The sequence below is a fragment of the Melanerpes formicivorus genome, unplaced genomic scaffold, assembly GCF_026170545.1.
Source record: "Melanerpes formicivorus ecotype bairdi unplaced genomic scaffold, bMelFor1.0.p_v2 SCAF_2, whole genome shotgun sequence".
Taxonomy (NCBI): Eukaryota; Metazoa; Chordata; class Aves; order Piciformes; family Picidae; genus Melanerpes; species Melanerpes formicivorus.
The window spans coordinates 25,046,564-25,056,432 of NW_027142354.1; the positions used below are offsets into that span (position 1 = coordinate 25,046,564).

The window sequence follows — 9,869 nt, forward strand, 5'->3', positions numbered from 1 at the left end:
TCAAGTGTCTCAATGTCCTGAGGAGCCCAGAACTGGACACAGTACTCAAGGTGCGGCCTAACCAGAGCAGAGTACAGGGGCACTATGACCTCCCTGCTCCTGCTGGCCACACTATTCCTAATGCAGGCCAGAATGCTATTGGCCCTCCTGGCCACCTGAGCACACTGCTGGCTCATATTCAGGTGGCTGTCGATCAGCACACCCAGGTCCCTCTCTGTTTGGGAGCTCTCCAGCCACTCCGACCCCAGCCTATAGCTCTGCATGGGATTGCCGTAGCCAAAGTGCAGCACCCAGCATGGTGGGTGTTGGAAAGGACCTCTGAAGATCAATCAGTCTGAACACCCTGCCAAATCAGTCACCCACAGCAGGCTGCCCAGGACCACAATGTCCAGGCAGGTCTGGAATCTCTCCAGAGGATACTCCACAACCTTTTTGGACAGCCTGCTCCACAGGTCCAGCATCCCCAAAGCCAAGAGGTTTCTTCTGATGGAACCTCCTGGCTTCCAGTTTGTTCCCAATGCCCCTTGTCCTGTCCCTGGTCACCACTGACAAGAGTCTGGCGCCAGCCTCTTGCCCCCCAGCCTTTAGCTCTTGCTAAGCATTGATCAGATCCCCTCTGGGGCTGCTCTTTTCTAGGCTCCTCAGCCCCAGTGATGAACAGAAAATTCTTATTTTGAACAGAATAACAGAGTCAATAAGAAACTTCCTCTCGTTAGCTGAAATGCTGAAATGCAGGGAGGGGGAGAGGAGTTGGCAGATAGCCTTTGCATAGATAAGAAATAACAGGATTTTTCAGTAATCCACTTCTGTTAGTCTTAGACAAGATGATCTTTTGTATAAGATAAAGGACACCTGGATAATATGCATACTTCTGTTATTTTTAGATAGACAGAGGACATCTGGATAATATGGGTACTTCTGCTATTTTAGATAGATAACCTTTGTATAGATAGGAAGCATCTGGACTTTTTCTGTCAAGTATTAACATGCCTCCGTCATGTTAGACAGATAACTTTTTGTATAAAAGTTTGCCCAAAACTCTCTGAAGGTACACAGGTCTTCTGAAATTATTCTACCTGTTTCAGGCACCTAAACAGAAGCATAATACAAGAAACTTAATGAGTCTCTTGTGTCTTTCTCTAAATCACCAGGGCTCTCAGCCTTTGCTCCTCACAGAGATGCTCCAGGCCCTTCAGCATCTTCAAAGCCTCCCCTCTCCTCTCTCCAGCAGTTTACTGTCTCCTTTGATCTGGAGAGCCCAGAGCTGGAGCCAGGACCAGGACTCCAGCTGCAGCCTCCCTAAGGCACAGCAGAGCAGGAGGAGAGCCTCCGTGAATTTCTGCTGGCCACCCTCTCTGCGGAGAGTCTGACTTCTGCTTCACCCAACCTTCTGAGACAGGGAGCACCACCAAGGAGAAAGGCCTCAGCAGCACCCAGATGTTTCCTCCTGCAGCAGCAGGGCAGCTCAGCTCACAATTCCAGCAGCCACCCTCCCTCCCAGCCGCAGCCTCAGCAGCCAGGCGGTGAGAGGCACAGGGACTTTGGGAACTCCTTCAACCTCCACTTCTTTGTGGCCGGTGCCCAGCAGCCAATCAGACAGCCTCAGCCGGGGCAGAGTGACAGCACCCAGAGCCAATCAGAGGCCAGTGCTCAGGCAAGGGGTGGGCCCTGCAGCACATCAAGTCCCCATGGCTGTGCCAGGACTGCCCCCCCCCCCCCTCCCCCCCCAGCTCCCTGAGGGAGGCTTTTGGGGGCGAGGGGAGTGGGGAGGGTCTGTGCCCCCTACCCCAGCCTGGACTGTCACCCGCCTGAGCCAGGACTGCCCCAGGGAGGGGGCAGGGAGTTTCTCATGCATGCTGCTACCCAGAGAGAGGGGAGCCAAGTCCTGTCTGGTCTTGCCTCTGCCCCTGATGGCTGCTGTCTGACTCCCTGGCTGCCGGTGCTGAGCCCCTGTGATGGGCTGAGTGGTGGTGACTGCTGGGCTGCAGCTCCTGAGAGCCCCAAGGGCCTGAGTCTGCCTGCAGGGCTCTGGCCCAGGGGGAGGCTGTTCTGCCAGGAACCAAACTGGAGCACTTTGGGGTCGTTCCTTGTTCGGGTTCCTTACCAGCAGGTGTCAGGGCTGAGCTTAGAGGCTCTAGGAGTGAAATCGAAGCAGAGTAGGAAAAAGAGGAGACCTGTGCAGAGGAAAGGAACCTCCAGCAGCAGAAGAGGACAAGAAAAAGGGTTGGATGAGGACTGAGGAAGATCAGGAAGTTCCAGAGGCTGAAGAAGCTCAGGTGAGTGGCACTGCCAGCAGCAGCTCTCTCCTCCGGGCCATAGCCAGTTTCCAATGAGTGTTGCAGCCCAGGGAGAGGGAACCAACACTCTGCCTCTCCTTGTCCCTGTGCCTTGGTCTGAGCTTGCTGGCCCTGTCCTTGCATGTGCTGATTCAGTGTGCCTGGTGGCTGAAGCGCTCTGGCTGCTGCCCCCAGCTGATGGCCACAATCAAAGGATCTTTGCTTTCCTCTGACTATGTCTGCCATGAGCCAGTTTGCTTGGTGAGGGACCTTCAGGGAGCAGTTTGGGATTAGTCCTTGTCCCAACATCCTTTCCAGTAGGCATCAGGGCTGGGCTCAGAGGCTTTGGGAGTGAAACCAAAGCAGAGAATTGGACAGAGGGGCTGAGGTCGGGAGGTCTTCTGATCCAAGCCCTCTGCTCAAGCAGGCTCACCTTAGAACAGGTTGCCCAGCAGGAGATCCCCTTGGGTTTTGAGTATCTGCAAGGACAGAGACTCCCCAGCCTCACAGGCAACTTGTGTGAGCATCTGTCCCTCCAACAGGGAAAAAGATTTCCCAGCTACAGGTGGAATATCCTGGGCTTTAGTTTGTGCCTGTGAATTCTGATCCTCTCAGGGCACGCTCTGGGGAAGAGCCTGGCTACCTCATCTTCATCCCTCCCATGGACAGTGTGCCTTCCACACAAACGTCCCCCCAACCTTCCCCTCTCCCAGCTGAAGAGTTTCAGCTCTCTCAGCCTATTCTCACACAGCAAGGGAGGGGAATTTCCACAGGTTCTCTTTTGGACACTCTTGGAAGTCCTCCATCTCTAGTAAGAAATCTGAGCCCTGAGTCTTCCCCCAGGCTTCCTCCTTCACCTGAGCCATGGCAATTTGGTGTGGTGGTGCAAGGGGAAGGTGCTACCATCTGTCTCCTCCCATGAATGTTGGCTGCACTGGAGAGGACATACTGCTTGACTTGCCACCTTTAGAACAGCAAGCCCATGTTGCCTTGTGAATTCAGCTGCAGGTTCCTCCCCTCACCACAGTCAGGTTCCTCCCCTCACCACAGTCAGGTTCCTGAGTGATACCTTGGCTCTCCTGGCTGCTCCTCTGCTTCCCCATGGGCACCAACACAAAGGAAACAGTGCAAAACTCAGCCAGGAAATTTCAGAACCAGGAAATGGGCAAAACTGTCCTGCTCCTTCTTGTCCCCCTCCCCTCCCCTCCCCTCCCCTCCCTCCCCTCTGGGTTTCTGTATTGGGAGAGAGACAAACAGGAATTAGCTAGGCAGTGTAGAGCATCAGCACTGTAAGACTGTGCTGTCAATTCTTCCCAAAGCATGTGCCAGTATGGATGTTCCCCCTCTGCAGGTTGTCAGTCTCCTTCCTGATAGTGAAGCTGATGTGAACAACTCTTGTGGTGAAGGATTCCCTGCTCTCTGTGTGCTTCATGCTCTTGTGTCCAGAAAAATCTTCTCAGGGTAATGTTGCTGAGAGAAGCCTGCAGATTTACAAGGTTAGTGGGCTGCCAATCTAAAAGGATGTGCTGGCTTAAGCCCAGCCCAGGAGAGTTTGATGCAAGCCTATTCTTGTTTTACCTCTTCCTCTTCTCCTGCCTAATTCCTTTTTCTCCCTACTGGGAAAGGGGAGAGCGGACAGGGAAAGGAACCTAAGTTCTGTTTCCTTGTCGTTTTTGGCTCTGGTAAGTCTGAAATGGCCACAAATGACAGCAGCAGAAGGTATCATTTCCTCAGTCTGGAAGCTTGGTTTTTCAATTTGCTGTGTCTACTCCTTAGGAAAAGGCAGAACTTTGATGATGCAGAATGTTTCTGCTCTCCTTTCTAGCTCCTAGCTTGAAGGAGCAGGTTGCAGTGCAGTTCCAGGCTGCCTTTGCAGTTGAAATACTGGTGCTGGATCAACAGCAGAGGTGTGAGGCCATGGCTCCAGCTGATAAACACAGTGCAGCAGAGCAATTGGTGGGAATTACAAAAGCAGGAGGATGTAGGTGATTCTCCAGGGACAGTGTCACCCTGCTGGCATCCTGAGGGTGGATGGTAAAGGAGCAACTGCTCTGACCCCTGGGGAGTGCTCACATAGGGAAAGTCCTATCCCATATTTGTCTAGGATGTTTCAACCATCAAGGACACCCTGATCAGGAGTCCCTTTCTTCAGTGTTCCACTATCTCCTCCAACAGGACTTGGGCTTAGCCCACGGTGCTGTAGGTGGGGGGTGATGACCTGTTCCTCTGTGGCTCAGAATTTAGCAGGCTGGTCCCTTGAGGGAAGCTGGGCACCCCCAGCCCGTCAGCAGGTCCCCTGCCCAGCTCCCCGACTGCAGACACTGTGGGCCAGCCATGTCCCTGTGTGTCACACAGGCCTGGGCCAGGGTTGGGGAATTCCTGGCTTTGCTGCCGTTAGGACTCAGACAACTGTGCTGCTGTTCTGTGTTTATTAATGACAAAGAGGAGCCAGGGTCAGTCAGGAGTCTCCGGATGTGTCCCAGGCTGGATGCATCCCAAAGCCGTGCCCTGTCCATCCCGGTGCGAGGGGCAGCTGCTGCTGGTGCCCTGGGCTCACACAGCTGCAGAGCGGCGCCTGCAGGGAGAAGAGGCTGCTGAGGCCCTGCCACAGCTCAGGTAGGGCAGCCAGCTGCACGTGGGAGCTGGGGCACAGAGAGCTCCGTGCAGAAAAGAGGGCAGCCTGCAGCCCTCACCTGGGCTCTGCTCACCTGCCCACGGCTCGTCCTGGCCCTGACCATCCCAATCTGCCTGCTCTGCCTGTGCTATGAAGGCTACCCGAGCCTGGCCGACCCAGGGGCCTAAAGCTGGGCAGGACTTGGCAGGCACTGTCAGTGGCTCTGCTCTTGCTGAGGCAGGGCCACTTTTACCTCAAACATTCCACAGTAAAAAGGGGTTTCAGGAAAGACAGCCCAGGTACTGAGAGACCAGTTCCAACACCCTGCAGCAGAAACCTCAGCAGAGTTTGCCCAGGAACTAGCTGGGCCCTCCCAAATCCCCCATCTGTGCCTGCCAATAGCAGCCATCTAATGCAGGTGTGTGGCACAGCACCCTCCCAGCAACTCACTCTCTTCTCTTCTTCCACACACAGAGCACGCAGCACAGCAGCATCCCAAAGAGTATGGAGCCCAAGATGGCCATGACGCCTTCTATGCAATACTTCTGGAAATCGGAAGCATCCCCAGGGTTTGTGCTCTTCCTGCCAGCCTCATCTGGAGGAACAATTCTGTGTCAGTGTGCCCTGTGCGCTGCTGGGAGCCTTCTCCGATGATGTGCAGAGGGGGAGGAGGGAGCCTGCAAGGCACCCTGGAATGGAGATTGATGACTTGGATTACCAAAAGACAGCAATTACCTTCCCCTGTTTCCCGGGCTGGGACTGGCACTTTGGGTCTGTGGCCTCCTTCCTGCAGCACCTCTTTCTCCTTGGTCTCACGGACCGTCTCTGTAGAGAGAGAGTCTGTCAGTGTCACTAGAAGGCACTCAGCAGGCACAGGCTGTCTTCAGGGAGCAGCACTTATCAAAACACAACAGTGAGGCTTAGGAACAAAGCCCAGGCCTTTGGGGGTCACCCACTCACTAGATCCAAACAATGTGCCACTCAAGGAGGAAAATGGAAGCATGAGGCACTGCCCAGTTTACCAGGAGACTCCTGACTTGCTGAGAGACCAGGAGGTTGCCTGTGATTTGATCCCATCCCACTTGGTGCTTTTGGCCAGCTGCAAGATGGAGATAAATTACTGCCCACAGAGAGGACAGGAAGAGGCTGAGGAAGGAGCCCTTTGGAGAAGCACTTCCCATCATGGTAGCTCCATCACATGGGAAGGGTAAGAGATGCACAGGCTGGTCTGAGATGCCAGGGCTTGCACCATGTGCTGGGCACTTTCCCAAGTGGCAATGAAGAGCCCAGAGTGCCCCCTGCACCAGGGGAGGTTTAGGTTGGATGTTAGGAAGAAGTTCTATACAGAGAGAATGATTGCCCATTGGAATGGGCTGCCTGGGGAGGTGGTGGAGTCACCATCATTGGAGGTGTTCAGGAGGAGACTCGATGGGGTGCTTGGTGCCATGGGTTAGTTGTTTAGGTGGGTTGGATTGGTTGATGGGTTGGACGTGATGATCTTGAAGGTCTCTTCCAACCTGGTTTATTCTACGTATTCTATTCTATGTATTCTAAAAGCACAGCAAGTTCTCTAAAACACAGCTGGAGTCAGAGAGCTCAAGCAGCTCACCATGGGCTGATCCCTCCAGGTCCTTCAGGATTGCCTTTAGGAGTTCTGAAGTGTGTTGGTAGGATTTTCCTTTTGCAGCCATGTGCTTGGCTCTCTGAGGGCCTGAAGGGAAAGTCCCAAGTTAGCTTTGTCACAAGGAGGATGTTGAAGGTGAGCGCTCGCTGTGCCAGGGCAGTCAAGAGGGACCACTCACCCCTGGGATGCCAGGTGGGCTCTGGCACAGGATCCAGCTGAGGAGCTGCAGATTCTCTCCCCACACCTGCATCTGCAACCAAACAGCAGAAACTCCCCTCAGAGCCTGTGACATACACTGTCCGAAGCCAACAGCAGGACCCTGAGGGGATCACACTGGCACAGCACACAGACAGCAGGGTGATGTTCTCCCGCTCACAAGAGACACCTCACTCACATTTGGGTTTTGAACTGACAGCCAAAAAATAAAAAAAGCCATCAGCCCCCCAACACCTCTTTGAGTGTCAGCCCCAGAAGCCAGCTGTGACACTGGGTCTCTATCACCTGCAGCCCTGGCTGTGGACAAGCACAACAGGGAAGCTCCCAGGAGAACTTTCAAGACACTTCAGATCTGCAGGGTAGCTAATGCCAGGGGACTTGGATGAACAGCAGTCACCTGCCCACCTACCTGATCCCTGCCTTTGCCAAGGCACAGCCTCAACCTCCCAGCCTGGCAGGGCCACCAGGAGCAGGAGAAGGGTGAGTGACATGGCCTGTTGAGCCTTCCCCATGTTGTGCTCACTACCAATGCAGCTGCCACTGCTGCTGCAGCTGGTAGTACTGGAGCAGTGCCCTTGCCACAGCTCTGCGTCTCCCCTGCAGCACAGCAGGGCTCTGTGATGTCACAGAGCACCTTGCACACCCAGGTGACAGCCCTGGGGCACAGCCCCACATCTCACCTGGGGAGAGGGGGGGCTCCCAGAGGGGCTCTCCTTGGGCTGAGATCCCCTCATGGTGCCCATCCAAGTGCACAGGAGGCCCTCACCTCAGGGGCCTCTCTGGCCATTGTGGCCAGCTGCAGGCAGTACTGGCAGAGGGAAACAACTGGGAGCTTCCTTTGCAAGGCCCTGCAGCTGTGTCACCCTGGGGAGTGTGGTCACCACTTGCAGGACAACTTCTCCTTAGCCCTACTGAGAACTCCTAGTCTATGGTGTCCATGAGCTGGCTGTGGAGATCATTGCCCCATGGTAGCAATCTGCTCTAGACCCTCTCCCTGGCACTATTTCTTGGGGGGCAGGAAGAAAAAGCCTGCACCCCTGCTTCTCATCTTCTTAGAATCATAGAATCAACAAGGTCGGAAAAGACCTCAAAGATCATCAAGTCCAACCTGTCACATGCCTACTAAACCATGGCACCAAGTACCATGTCCAACCCCTCTTGAACACCTCCAGGGATGGTGACTCCACCACCTCCCTGGGCAGCACATTCCAATGGCCAACAACTCTATCTGAAGAACTTTCTCCTCAACCCCAGCCTAAACCTCCCCTGGCGCAGCTTTCAACTGTGTCCTCTTGTTCTGGTGCTGGTTGCCTGGGAGAAGAGACCAATCCCCTTCTGGCTACAACCTCCCTTCAGGTATTTGTAGACAGCAAGAAGGTCTCCCCTGAGCCTCCTCTTCTCCAGGCTAAACAACCCCGGCTCACTCAGCCTCTCCTCACAGGGCTGTGCTCCAAACCTCTCCCCAGCCTCGTTGCCCTTCTCTGGACACATTCAAGATTCTCAATGTCCTTCTTAAACTGAGGGGCCCAGGACTGGACACAGGACTCAAGGTGTGGCCTAACCAGTGCTGAGTCCAGGGCCACAATGACTTCCCTGCTCCTCCTGGTCACACTGTTCCTGATGCAGGCCAGGATGCCATTGGCCTTCTTGGCCCCTGGGCACAGTGCTGGCTCATGTTCAGCTGCCTGTCAATCAGTACCCCCAGGTCCCTTTCTGCCTGACTGCTCTCAGCCACTCTGACCCCAGCCTGTAGCTCTGCATGGGGTTGTTGTGGCCAAAGTGCAGCACCCAGCACTTGGACTTGTTGAATGCCATCATGTTGCACTCTGCCCATCTGTCCAGTCGGTCAAGGTCCCATACTTGGTGTCAGCATGAGCACTGCATGCGCTGGGTGCGTGCTGGCCTGGCTAATGCCTTGGCTTTTGTCTTCCTCCTGGAGGAGGGGGAACTTGTCCACATGCTGGGACAAGATTCAGTATCTGGGCATAATGTGCCTTCACCACGACCCCAAAGTGGCTCCTAGGTCCCAAAAATCTCTCTCCTGTGGCCTCAGAATGCTCCCCAAGACCCAAAAGTAGGCTCCCATGTCCCAGAATTGCTCCTCAAGACCCCAGAATAGACCCTCAGGACCCGAAGTGACCACCAGGATGGAAAAATAGGCCTGTGAGACCCCAAACCACACTTATTAAAGTGACAGACACATGTAATGGGACGACAGAGATTGGAGTCAATACAGCTGACCAATATGATCGAGTATTGTTCCTTTATTGTTCCAGTGTCGCAGGCCTATGGTGCGAGTATAGCACAGTAAAGTAAAGCGTAGAAGAATAAGAGAAAGGAAAGGCAGAAGTGTGTATCAAGGGAACTTGTACAACTTATATAAACTCAGAGTGCCTTGTTGGCATGGCTTCATTGGTTCCCTATGAGTGACCACACATCGCACTATTACGGATTATTGGTCCAACTACTAACGACACAGGAGGTTTGTTGATGCAGGTGCATGTTCTGTTGTCCCAGGATAACTTTCTGTGCTTATAGCTACCAGTGCCTTGTTTTAGTTACATGCTGCAGGCACAGCACTGTTTTGCTACACTGCTAGCTGGCTCTGCACTTATGCTGAGCATGACCTACCACCATGTCAGGCTCTAGGCCTACACTGCCAGATTGCTCACACTGCTCACCGCTGGCATTGTCACACACATGAGCCTGGGAATTGCCCTGACTGCAAGGGATGGAGCTCAAGCTCATAAATCCTGGGTCACATCCAGCAGTCAGGGATGCCAATCTCTGCAGCAGCTCCAGAACAGAATCACAACCAATGTCCAGCCCTGCACGGGCTGAGCACTGCTTACCAAGCTGTCCCTGCCTGGGCTGGAGGAGGAGGAGCACAGCCCTGTCCCTGCCACAGCCTTGCCCTCCCAGCTGCCACTGCTGGTGCCCCTGCACCTCACAGAGATGGCACTCTCCTGGGTTTTATACTCTAGCACAGATGCCTCTGCCATCTAGGTGGCATTTAGCATGGTTTGGGTGGAGAGTGGTACCAGATCTGGGTACCACAGCTGGGTACCACACCTGGGTGCCAGTCCTATCTGCCCAGCATTTCTATATTGAAGTTGCAGTTCCTCAGGCACTGCACTGG

The 9,869-nt window shown here is 54.2% G+C and overlaps 1 long non-coding RNA gene across 1 annotated transcript; it reads left to right on the top strand.

Moving 5' to 3' along the window:
• Window positions 1-1,791: 1,791 nt before the first annotated feature.
• On the top strand, window positions 1,792-8,983 carry LOC137448700 (uncharacterized). Its single transcript, XR_010989200.1, has 3 exons — window positions 1,792-2,276; window positions 3,628-3,772; window positions 5,365-8,983. It is a non-coding gene; the product is annotated as an uncharacterized lncRNA (long non-coding RNA).
• The last annotated feature ends 886 nt before the right edge of the window (window positions 8,984-9,869 follow it).